Source organism: Taudactylus pleione, unplaced genomic scaffold, assembly GCF_031769625.1.
Source record: "Taudactylus pleione unplaced genomic scaffold, aTauple2 ptg000021l, whole genome shotgun sequence".
In the NCBI taxonomy this organism is placed as follows: domain Eukaryota; kingdom Metazoa; phylum Chordata; class Amphibia; order Anura; family Myobatrachidae; genus Taudactylus; species Taudactylus pleione.
Genome location: NW_028284423.1, coordinates 12,548,864 through 12,562,566, shown reverse-complemented (window position 1 = coordinate 12,562,566; position 13,703 = coordinate 12,548,864). Strand labels below are relative to the sequence as shown.

Here is a 13,703-nt window from a genome sequence, read left to right as displayed (position 1 = left end):
CTGGTCTTTAAAACTGTTTTCTGTCTGTCCATACCTGGAAGAGATGCATTACTGTCCTGATGATACTAGTGGAATTATGCATGACCTTCAATACACAAGCTGTTGATGATTTCCAGGAAATTGTTGTGTTTCAAGAGACTGCGTTAATTATCCACAGTACCTTCCATAACTTGTCCAACTATAAAGCATGGAAGGTACTATAGATAATTAAACATAAACTAGCATGACAAGGTTTGAAGTCTGTCATAAGTAACTAGCATGCAATTTTTTTCCATTGCCTTACTTACAGCTATGGTCTCCTCCAACTCGCGTACTGCTGTGTTTGCAAGCTAATTATTCTATTCTTAAACAAATAAAAGATGTGAAATGCGTAGGTTATTCGGGTATTTCACTCAGCTTTTGTTTTTTGTTTAGACAGTATAGTATTACAATAAGGTATGGACATGTTTATGGTAGCTGTGTCTATAGCATAAGCTACTAAAACTCATTTTAATAGCTTTTGGTTAAAATATGTACGTATCATTATATCTAATTAAGTTTTCTTCAAAGTTGTCAAAAAGTCAACCATATAGGGCATAAGAGTGTCTATAACCATTAAATGATTGAGTATGATTGATAATTGACTACTAGAGATACTGTAATTAGTAAAAAATTTTCAGAGTTAGAGGATATTGTAAACTATACATTCTATAAAACTAATAAAATAAAAATAATTATAAAAATGATCGATATTTGAAGAATCCGGATCCACACTAAATATACAAAAAAAAAAACACAGAGCCACACTAGATGCACAGACACACATTCGGAAGTTGACACGTCCGGACCTTCCAGGATCCCCACTAGATTAATACCCCTATTCCATCAAAGCCCCGGGTCCAACTTGATTGAACCTGTGTTCAAAAACTAGGGTCTGCTTCACACCCCGTTTCCATTGCACTTCAAGTTGAGTTATTCCCAGGTCGGCAGCATTCACACTGCATTCGTGTGCAGTGGAACTCTTCTGCCGGCGCTTGGAGATGATGTCATCTCCAAGCGCCGGAAAAGACCAGGATTTCCCCATGCTGTAAAAGGGAACTGACTCGTCCAACCTCGGTTACCCGTTTACACTGCCACTTAACCCGGGACCTACCCGTATCCTACCCTGCTCGCTTCCTGGGTTGTTTAAAATATATATATATATTTATTTACTTACAGTACTGTGAAAAAGTTTTAGGCAGGTGTGGAAAAATGCTGCAAAATAAGAATGCTTTGAAAAATGGAAGTGTTACTAGTTTATTTTTATCAATTAACAAAATGCACAGTGAATGAACAGAAGAGAATTCTAAATCAAATTAATATTTGGTGTGACCAAGCCTTTGCCTTCAAAAACTTGCACAAAATCAGGCATTTTGTAGGAGGGTGTAGTAGGTATTACCGCCGACTGCATGGCCGGCGATTGAAATCCCGACAGAGGAAGCCCGGCAGGGGAGAAGATCCCGATCGCTAATTAAGGTAAGTACTGCTAACCTAATTCCCTACCCTAACCCTCCCTTAGGGGTGCCTAACCCTAACCTCTCCCCCCTAGTGCCTAACCCTAACCCTCCCTTCCCAGCAGCCTAAACCTAGGTCTCCCAGGGGGGTGCCTAATCACCCCTTCCCCTAGCCTAAACCTAACCCTCCCGGGGGGGGGGTGCCTAACCCTAAGTCCCCCCGGGAGCACTAAAACCCAACCCCCCTCCTTCTCCCTGCGATTGTCCGTGCTCTGCTTGCCTCGTTCGGTATGCCGGGCGTCAGGCTCCCGACGTAGGTCTGACAGGTGTCGGGATTTCGATGCCTGTCATTAGTACCTTGCCGGGATTAGACAGTTCGGGAAGCCGGCGGTCGGCATTTAGACCGTCGGTTTCCTGACTATATCCCTTGTAGGATTATAGTCGGTGTATGATTAACCAATCATACCAAACAGGTGATAATGGTCATCATTTTCATATGTTGGTTGAAACACAGTATGAACTGAAACCGAAACAGCTGTGTAGGAGGCTTAAAACTGGGTGAGGAACAGCCAAACTCTGCTACAAAGGTGAGGTTGTGGAAGACCGTTTCATGTCACAGGTCATTCACCATGGCAAGACTGAGCACAGCAACAAGACACAAGGTAGTTTTACTGCATCAGCAAGGTCTCTCTCAGGCAAAGAGTTCAAAGCAGACTAGGTTTTCAAGATGTGCTGTTCAAGCTCTTTTGAAGAAGCACAAAGAAATGGCCAACATTGAGGACCATAGATGCAGTGGTCAGCAAAGGAAACTTCGTGCATCAGATGAAAAACACATCATGCTTACTTCCATTTAAAATTTGGGAGATGTCAAGCAGTGCCATCAGCTCAGAACTGGCAGAAACCAGTGGGACCCAGGTACACTTATCTACTGTTCGAAGAAGTCTGGCCAGATGTGGTCTTCATGGAAGAATTGCGGCCAAAAGGCCATACCTTCAACGTGGAAACAAGGCCAAGTGACTCAACTATGCACCAAAACAATTGGAACTGGGGTGCAGAAAAATGGCAGCAGGTTATCGGGACTGATGAGTCAAATTTGAAATATTTGAAGGCAGTTTGTACACTGAAGGGCTGGAGAGCGGTATAATAATGAGTGTCTACATGCAACAATGAAGCATTATGGAGGTTCCTTGCAAGTTTGGGGCTGCATTTCAGCAAATGGAGTTGGGGATTTGGTCAGGATTAATGGTGTCCTCAATGCTGAGAAATACAGGCAGGTACTTATCCATCATGAAATAACATCAGGGAGGCGTCTGATTGGCTCCAAATGTATTCTGCAGCAAAAAAACGACCCAAAACATACAGACAGTATCATTAAGAACTAAATTCAGAATACGAAGAACAAGGAGACCTGGAAGTGATGATATGGCCGCCACAGAGCCCTGATCTCAACATCATTGAGTCTGTCTGGGACTACATGAAGAGACAGAAGGATTTGAACAAGCCTACATCCATAGAAGATCTGTGGTTAGTTCTCCAAGATGTTTGGAACAACCTCCCTGTCAAGTTTCTTCATAAACTGTGTGCAAGTGTACCTAGAAGAATTGATGCTGTATTGAAGGCAAAAAGTGGTCACACCGAATATTGATTTGATTCAGATTTCTCTTCTGTTCAATCACTTTATTTTTATCAATTAACAAAATGCAAACTATTAACACTTCTAATTTTGAAAGTATTCTCACTTTGCAGCACTTTTTTCACACCTGCCTAAAACTTTTGCACAGTACTGTATATACAGTGCTATTTTTCAGCAGGAACTCTGTTCCTGAAGCTCTCAATAACTGGGACGTAATGTCCTGAGCCAAATGTATTTAGCATAAGATAAGTTTTATTTTAAAGGCCCTTTTGAGTGCCTTCTTTTCTAAATATTGTATATATGTATTGTTTTTCTATAGCTCTAACCCCAGTAGCTTCACCCACAATTCCAGAAAATAGCCCTGTATATATAATTATATTCTGTGTGTTCTAAATGGTAGAAGGATGGCTAACAAAACTACAAGTCAGTCAGTGTATGAGTGCTTTGTGCTTATATTCCTGCAGGTTTATGTAGTCTGTTTTGCTTTAACTCAATCCAGTCGGTCTCATGTTTGCACAAGTTTGTAGATTCTCTGGCACGCATCTTTAGGAATGTGTCTAGTTTGGAGCTATGACAGGCTGGACCTGTGTGCTCTTTATGGGAGTTAATATGCATGCACTGTATATGCATCTACATACGCGTTAGAAACCTATGTATATTTTCCTAAATCAATAATGTTTTATGTGAACACCTGCTAAGCACCACTCAAAGTATTCATGTCCAAACTTACATGTGTAGAAGGAATGCGTATACACAAGCTTTGTCGTATGTGTAAGAGAAAACATGTTTAATACATTCCACAGTACATACTAAATGTATTTAATTTTATTGGATAACATTAATGTTAGTCCTATTTATATTTGACATGAGACATGAAAAAAAGTATTCTGAAAATGTTTTTTACAAATTGTTTTTATACTATGCAATTGTGCACAAAGTAGTGGAATAGAAACGCGTTGTCTAATAAATCATACATACCCCTTTTGCACCAGAGCTCCTTGGTGTAAAAGGGAACTGGGTTGGATTCCCGGCTGGAGTGGAATAAGCCATGAAACCCTGTAGTGTAAATGGCACGATTCGGGTCACGATGACCTGGATCGTGCCGCATGCCTGCCGATTGGCCGGCGTCAGTGGGGCTTGGAGATGACGTCATCTCCAAGCGTCCACTTCAACGCCGGGAAAGCCGAGTACATGCACACCAGGCTCCGGTTGAACGGCGCCGACTCGAGAATATCCTGGGTCGGCGCTAGCTAAATTCCGTGTCTGATCCTGTTTGGAACCCTGGACCTGATTCAGACCCACTCGCTAAGATGCATACTCTCGCTGCTGTCAATGGTATGCAGTGAGTATGCATTGTGTTTATGCGTATGCATTCACTCGCTGTACATAGACAACCCAGTAGAGTGAGTGACAGGAGAAGCCGTTTGTAGGTGGTAACAGGGGCTGGCCATTAAAAATGGGGGAGTGGAGGTGCATACGAAGGCGTGCCTGAGCATCTCAATGGTGTTTTAGAGGTATGCATAATTATAAGACAGCATCATAGTACACGTCACCTGGCTGGTTTTTACACTGAAGTGCTTGCGGAAGGGTATGGTCAACCTCAAGTGCTGCGATAGCATCCGATGTACCGATGGTTACATACACTTCCTAGACATGACGTGCACAAGTGGGCGTCTTAAAACAGGCTGGTGGGTGTCTGCATACACTATGTGATCGCTCTCTAATAAATACTGGGCATGCTAATGCATTGTTGTGCGATAGCACTACCTACGCAATTTGCATACACATCGCGCGAGCGATCGAATCTAGTGAGTGGCTCTGAATCAGACCCCTTGTTCCAACCTCCGGGTCAGACCCAGAATTTAGGTATAAAAGCAGTTAACAGCGATGTCATTGATGGGAAAAAAATGATGGGTTAAAATAAAATTGCATATCATTATCTGTATATGTAATGCAGATTTTCTACAGCGTTGTTTTCTTCTAATTTGGAATAAATAGCAAGTCAAAAACTGAATTTGTGATTTGTAAATGTTTATTTAGTAATTTAGTTTGTGGTATATGCTCGCGACTTATGGACTCCAATATCTCTTGTTCTTTATAATTGTGTGGACCAGTAGGTGAACAGATCGGTTCCTTCTATAGAGCTGTTAGATTTGTGCTAGCTCATAGTCATTTTCTGACATAAAAGGGCATTGCAGCTGCTGAGTGTAACTTTGCAGTCAGCTGGGAAAAGCAGGCATTCAGGCAGATGAGAGAGCTTGCTTCGCTTGAATGGAGGCAGAATGTGTGAAATTTGCCTTGCACACTGTCTGTTCACCCTACAATCAACTCTTAAAATTAGTCCTAATCTAAGTATTTATTAGATATATTTTACATGTGGGAAAATTTCATTTTTTATTTTTCCTTTTTAGCTGTAGTTAGCCAGTCACCCCTTTTTAAAACTGTATTTGGAGGTTTAGACTGATTTGATCTTAATTTCACAAAAATAGCCCCTATTTGGTGCATTTGACAGGTCAGCTAACCAGCCATATTCTAGGCAACCAGGGCAGTACAGCAGTTTTATGAGGCCGTTAGCCACATCCAATTAGAATATGATTGTCCCCCCTTTACCGAGTTGTTTAAGGTGTTTTTTTCCCCACTACCTGTATGTGTTTGCTTGTCCTATGCACCACCTGCTTTCTCCAGATACAGTAACTGTTTGTTGGCCGTTAAACAGAATGGATGGAGGGGAATCAGGTAGCACTCGACTCATTGTCAGTGACCACTAAGCCTCAATAAAATATTTTGTTACATGATAGTAAAAGATAATGTTCAGTCTTTCATGTTTAACTATAACTTTATTAAAAGATAATTTTTTTTCTTCCACTCTCATTTCTTAGATAATGAGCCTGATTTATGCTAATGCAATCACAATCTCTTATAGATCGCATTAGCGAAAATATGCTAATATATTCGAAAGCTTACCCGAGCAAAGGGACGCCCACTGCTGCCTTCTCATAACCATCCAACCACGCGCATCAGCGTAAACATCGGTAACATCGACGCAGATCGGGCAGTCACGCAGCTTCTGAGTGAAGTCTGACCAGCTGCAAACACTGCGTCTCTCCTGACACGCTGAGTCACATGCTGCGATGGAAATTATAATGGGTCATTTATGCACGTCCATGAAACTGTTGGTCCCGACACACCTGCGTCTATCCTAGCCACCCATGTTACCTTCCCCAAACGCTGATTACCTGTTAATTATTTTGCAAATGAATACTCTGTGCGAGTATAATCGTGAATCGCAGCGCATGTTCAGTGCGTCTTTCACGCATACGAATTGGCTAAAAGATCGCTCAGTTTGCATAAATATCGGCATTGTGTAACTTTCTGAAGCAGACCCTAAGTCTAAGTATTGCTGATTTATAAAAAGCTTGAGCAAAAAAACATTGCATGTGGGATTTGCTTTCTTGGATATTACTGTTACTTCTGTATATGAACGATTCTTGTTTACAGTCTACACAGAGTATAAAGGGCCTAGGGCACAGGGTCTGGCTTTAAACTGGAGGAAAAATACCACATTCTTGTAAGTGTTAGAACAGACAGAGTTTTGCAAGTATTTTATATATTCATGTTAAGGTAGTATTTGCATTTAGGCAACTAAATAATGGCTACTTCCTTTGAGAGCAGAAGAAAGTCCACCAAAATGTAGGCACTTCTGTAAAATATTCTCCTTTTCATAGGAGCACGATAATTAATGCTGTATAATTCGGACAGTTTAGAAGAGTTGGATATGCATGGCCTAGACTATCTGCATTGTTTAATGGTTCTGTACCATTCACAACTGTATTCCCAAAATGTGCATGGTCATGGTTTATCTGTGCATTCATTTTTTTGTATTTTGAAGGTGAAAAGCATTGGTGACCTGCTCATTAATAAGGGGTCTATTCAGCAACAGTGACGATGTTGCGCAGAATATTATCGGGCAACATCGTCACGAGTTTTTATCAGTTATGACAATTTATTGCTACTATTCAGCAATATTTTGTGCAGGGCCAGCAGTTGCGGTAACACACTGTCCCTGCGATGTTACAGAAGTCATTGTTTTTGGGATAGCGAAACCAATCCCTTCTGTTTGTTCCTCTGCGCATGCTCAGTCATGTGCTCGGGAACAGTCTCCGTCCCAGCTTGAGGTGACCGTCAACGGGTAAGTACAGCTCCAGCCTGTCCGAACTGATTGACATGTGTATACAGGCTTTATACTAGCCTGTATGCATGTATATTTATGTGCTTTTATATTTAACATTTATATATAAATGTTAAATATAATAGCACATAAATATAAATGTATACAGGCTAGTAGTATAAAGCTTGTATATGCATGGCAATCAAATTCGGCAGGTTTAACAGGCTCTAAAGTGACTTACCTGTCGCCGATCACCGGAATGCAGGGACGGAGACTGGGCGGGCTTACTAGATGCTGCATGGATTTATGGGAAAATTTCCCTCCTGTCCCTGCAGTTTTCGGGATATTTAAGTATTTTTCTCATATAACGCCATTCTGAAATGGCGTTATATAAAGGAAATATTTTTCAAGTGTTTTAATGCTTTTTGCTTTGCTGTATAGCAAAAAGCGTTAAAGCACTGTAGAGATCAATGGCTGATCCCTATAGTGCGGTACTCAGCGAGATGGGAATCAATGGAGAAGATAATTGCATTATCTTCTCCATTATCCCTTTGCTGAATAGGGGATTTACATAAAAAATACGGAAATCATAATTTCCGTATTTTTTTATGTCAAAAAATCAATGCTGAATAGACCCCAAAGCAGCTATTGTGTCTATATCTGTCTGTGGTAGGCTCTTTGAGTAAACCGAGCAATACATTTCACAAGGGAAAACCTAACCACTGTGCACGGCTTTTGTAGGAAATGGAAAATATTAAGTTTATTGCAACGCCTTCATTGCTTACTATTGCTTGCCTTTCAAGTGAAGATCTTAATTTATTTATCTTGTGTGTGTGATGCTTCCAAAAGTCTGGCACTAAACCAGCCTCAACGCAAATACCATGGGGCCTTCCTCAGTGTTCTCCCCAGAATTTTTTTCCAGCCTGGTGGCATCAAGAAGTGGCTGGATAGGGGCCTTCGCAATTATGCGTGCACCGGGAAAAGGGGTATCTCCCTTACCATTCCAGCCTGACAGGTCTCAGACTGCTCCCCCACTGGCTCTCAGTCAAAAGTGCCCATTATGCAGTGCCCCCTGTATTTGTGCCCTTTACACAGTGCCCCCTGTATTTGTGTCCTTTACACAGTGCCCCCTGTAGTTTTCCCCTTTATACGGTGCCCCCTGTAGTTGTCCCCTGTAGTTTTCCCGTTTACGCAGTGTCCCTTGTAGTTTTCCCCTTTATACAGTGTCCCCTGTAGTTTTCCCCTTTATACAGTGCCCCCTGTAGTCTTCACCTTTACGCAGTGCACCCTGTAGTTTTCCCCTTTACGCAGTGCCCCCTGTAGTTTTCCCCTTTACGCAGTGCCCCCTGTAGTTTTCCCCTTTACGCAGTGCCCCCTGTAGTTTTCCCCTTTACGCAGTGCCCCCTGTAGTTTTCCCCTTTACGCAGTGCCCCCTGTAGTTTTCCCCTTTACGCAGTGTCCCCTGTAGTTTTCCCCTTTACGCAGTGTCCCCTGTAGTTTTCCCCTTTACGCAGTGTCCCCTGTAGTTTTCCCCTTTACGCAGTGTCCCCTGTAGTTTTCCCCTTTACGCAGTGTCCCCTGTAGTTTTCCCCTTTACGCAGTGTCCCCTGTAGTTTTCTCCTTTATGCAATGCCTCCAGGCTGGCGCCTTATGCAATGTCCCCAGGCTTAAATAGTGCCCCTTTTGCAGCGCCACCAGACTGGCCCCTTATGAAGTGCCCCCAGGCTTAAATAATGCCCTGTATGCAGTGACCCCAGACTGGCCCCAGCCCAGAACTTACCTTAACATTCTGGGCGCTTGCGCTCCCACTCCCGCTGCCTCGCTCTGACTGGATCTAATAGATCGAGCAGGCGTGCAGGGCAGGCTCCTCACGTTGCGGATGACGTCACCCACGCAGTGTAATAATGGGAATGCTTGCCTCTGAAGCGATCGGAGGCTTCTTTAGCCTCCGGTTGCTTCAGAGGCCAGCGTTCCACAGCAGGGGTCGGCAAGGGTGACCGGGAATGTGGCGATGGAAAGTGCCAGGCGGTAGGCTGTTTCTGCCAGGCGATGCGCCCGCAGAAAACAGCCTGGGGAGAACACTGCTTCATAATATAATTCATACACTGTTCCAATGTCCCATAGGGACCAAAGGGCGGCACCCCTGGGTTTTTTATGAAAAAAGTTTAATAATTCCAACCAGTATATCATTCTTATCCTCCAGATAGATTCCAAAAGCAAGGTCTAAAGCAGTGATTCCCAACCTCGGTCCTCAAGGCACACTCACAGTCCTGGTTTTAGTGATATCCATGATTGTGCACAGATAGTTAAATCAAAATAACTGAGGCACTAATTAAGTCACTTGTGCTTAAGTATGGCTATCCGTAACACCTGGACTGTTAGTGTGCCTTGAGGACCGTGGTTGGGAACCCCTGGTCTAAAGTGTTAGGTCAATGTTTCAGGTCTTTCTTGCCCTTTCCTCAGGACCACATATTGCAGATGAACATGATATGGGAAAAATGGTCTGGTCTATCACGACAAGGAAACCCTGAGTGTGATGTACAGTGCCTTGCAAAGTATTCACCCCCTTTGCATTTTTCATGTTTTGTTGCCTCACAACCTGGAATTAAAATGAATTGTTTGAAAGTGTGCATCATTTCATTCACAGAACATGCCTACAACTGTGAAGTAGTGTTTTTTTTTTATATTGTGAATCAAACAACATTTAGGACAATATAACAGAAAACTTCAGTGTGCATAATTATTCACATCCCTAAAGCCTGTACTTTGTCGAGCCACCTTTTACGGCAATTACAGCTGCAAGTCGCTTTGGATAAGTTTCTATGAGCTTGCCACATCTTGCCCCTGGGATTTTTGCCCATTCCTCAAGGCAAAACTGCTCCAGCTCCTTCATGTTGGATGGTTTCCGCTTGTGAACAGCAATCTTCAAGTCTGACCACGGATTCTCAATTGGATTGAGATTTGGGCTTTGACTAGGTCTTTCCAACACATTTAAATGTTTCCTCTTAAACTACTTGAGTGTTGCTTTAGCAGTATGCTTCGGGTCATTGTCCTGCTGGAAGGTGAACCTTCGTCCCAGTCTCAAATAAAAGGCAGACTGAAACAGGTTTTGCTCAAGAATATCCCTATATTTAGCACCATCCATCTTTCCCTCGACTCGAATCAGTTTCCCAGTCCCTGCTGCTTAAAAACATCACCACAGCATGGTGCTGCCACCACCATGTTTCACTGTGGGGATGGTGTTCTTGTGGTGATGGGATGTGTTGGGTAGCGTTTTCCTTGGTGGCCAAAAAGTTAAATTTTAGTCTCATCTGACCAGAGCACCTTCCTCCATACATTTGGGGAGTCGCCCACATGCCTTTTGGCAAACTCAAATCATGTTTTCTTATTTTTAGCACTAAGTATTGTTTTTTTTCTGGCCACTCTTCCATAAAGCCCAGCTCTATGGAGTGTACAGCTTATTGTGGTCACATGCACAGATACACCAGTCTCTGCTGTTGAACTCTGCAGCTCCTTCAAGGTTACCTTTGGTCTCTGTGCTGCCTCTCTGATTAATGCCCTCCTTGCCCGATCTGTGAGTTTTGGTGGGCGGCCCTCTCTTAGCAGGTTTGTTGTACCATGTTCTTTCCATTTGATGATGACGGTTTTGATGGTGCCCACGTGGGATCATCAAAGATTTGGATATTTTTTTGTAACTCAACCCAGAATTGTACTTCTCAACAACTTTGTCCTTGACTTGTTTGGAGAGCTCCTTGGTCTTCATGGTGTGATGCCTCTTGCTTAGTGGTGTTGCAGCCTCTGGGGCCTTTCAGAAAAGGTGTGTTTATACTGACAGATCATGTGACACTTAGATTTCACACAGGTGGACTTCATTTCACTAATTATGTGACTTCTGAAGATAATTGATTGCACCAGAACTTTTGAGGGGCTTCATAGCAAAGGGGGTGATTACATATGCATATGCCTATATTCAGAATTTTACTTATAAAGATTCTTTTTTATATATATTTTTCTCATTTCACTTCAGCAAATTAGACTATTTTGATCATCACATAAAATTCAGATTAAAAAAATAAATAAATTACAGGTTGTAATGTAACAAAAAAGGTAAAAAGCCAATTGGTGAGAATACTTTTACAAGGCACTGTATCTCAGGATAAGGCTTTAAGAAGAGCTCCTTAATCCCTGCAACTACTATAAAAGCTGTTTAGGGAAAAAGACCGTCAAGGCTTTAGCCTTCAAACCAGCATTCTCTTTTGTTGCACTGAACATGTTGAACACTTCGTTTTGTTTGTTTTTTGTTTTAAATACATTGTGCTGAATTGCGCTGATGGGCAGATTTTCAAATCAGATCTTCAGGCTGACGTTATAATTAGTTTGTACCCTGTATGATCTGCTAATAAAGTCATTAGCAGTAACTTCCAAGTTTATTCCAAACGTATTGAATATATAGTGTTTTGTAATTTTATGGTAGCTACTTATTGCATTAAACAGAATACAGTTTGGTTCATTGGTCATATTATACTGGACACAAATTTCCCAGGCTAGGTGTTGAAAGTGTAGGTATTATGTGAGTTACACTTTGTTAGTGGATCGCTCAGATAGTGGAATGTAACAAATACTGTAGTGTGTCTAGTGCAGGACAATAATGTCCATTCATGTCCCCTTAGTGACTGTAAACAAAGAGGGGTTTCATCGAGACTCTTAATTATGGGACTTCTCTTATTTTGAAAGACAGTCGCCAGTGTTTATAAATGAGAATACACGAGGACATGGAAAGTTAGTGCACGTTTCGGGAGAGAATTTATATTTTGAAATCCTTAAATGTTTTAACTGTGTCCCATGTAGTCAGTTGTAATTGCTACCACTGTGCACAACCTATTCTGCCTTAAAGAGAACTGCTGTTACTGTGGAGGTTTGTATATAATTCTGCCCTTATGCCTGAGAGCGACACGAATGGTTCAAGTTTCTGCTTCTATTTCAGTGTAATGTTTCCATAGATGCTTTGATTAATAAAAAACCTTTCTACCAGGATGCAATGCTTCGTTACTTTCCTGCACTGCTAATCATGATTACAGTTGTTGATGTCAAACGGAAGTCCTGCCATTAATGATTTTCATAGCTATTGTCTAAAGGCACAGCACATAGACTAATCTCAGTGCAGAGGACTGAAACATACTTAATCCAGTTACTAAATATTAGTGTCGCATTGAGTGAGATGTTAGGAGTGTTCCTTCCTTTTATAGGTTGAGTATTAGTTAGGATCATCTAGCTGGGTGGAAAGTCGATCATCCATGTCTTTCATGTAGAATAAATGCTGCTGACAGATTCGCTTTAGGTGGATTGCTTGCATGAATACATTTTATTACTGTCCTGCAGCAGGCCCTATTCCACTTCTGTGTTTTTTTTTCCTGCATTGGCGAAGATGGCTGTGGAAGATGTTCACATAATTGGTACTTACATAAAGCACAGCAAACTGTTTGCTCCTTTTATACTGCCTGGTTACAAGCACTGCAAAGCATTGCTTTCTTTATGTAAGGCAGGACGCTGTCAAGTGCGAAATGCTGGCTATCAAGAGAACCAATACGCAGGTGGTGAGAGGCCCACACTGGAGAATAAGCCCAAATATACTACAGGTTGAGTATCCCATATCCAAATATTCTGAAATACGGAATATTTTTAGCATGACTGAGATACTGAAAACTTTGATTTTTGATGGTTCAATGCACACAAACTTTGTTTAAGGCACACAATTATTAAAAATAAAGTATAAATTGACCTATAGGCTGTATGTATAAGGTGTATATGACATAAATAAATTTCATGTATGTACACAAACTTTGTTTGAGGTACAAAATTATTGAAAATATTGTTTAACATTACCTCAGGCTGTGTGTATAAGGTGTATATAACTCATAAATACATTCTGTGTTTAGATTTGGGCCCTATACCTAAGACATTTTAATATGGTATGCAATTATTCCAAAATACGGAATATTCCGATATCCAAAATACCCCTGGTCCCAAGCATTTTGGATATGGGAGACTCAACCTGTATTGTACATTGGACAAACATGTTGGCAACTTACTGTTTGTGCCTTTGCAATGTAAGCAGTTGAATGCTGAGAATGGGGCATGGTTCAGAGGGTCACGTTGTTCCAGTCTTGACTGAACATTGATCAATGTGTGTAGGTAGATTGTTTTAGTAACTTTGGCTTTGTAAATGGGAACTGCTCTGAAATACCATTATAAAGAACCAGTGATCCATGCGCACTATTTAAGTATGACAGGCAGACAACATTGTCATAGGGCAGTGGTTCCAACTACAGTTTTGCATACCCTCCTCCCCAAAACAGCCCAGTTTAAAAATATAAAATAAAGGTAGTTGAAGCATGACGACAGAGACACTAAAGCCGCATACACACTAGAT

The 13,703-nt window shown here is 41.6% G+C and overlaps 1 protein-coding gene across 1 annotated transcript in view; it reads left to right on the top strand.

The window, feature by feature from the left end:
• MFAP3L (microfibril associated protein 3 like) overlaps positions 1-13,703 on the top strand; it is a 40,092-nt gene that overhangs the window by 7,924 nt on the left and 18,465 nt on the right. The gene's annotated exons all lie outside the window — the stretch shown is intronic.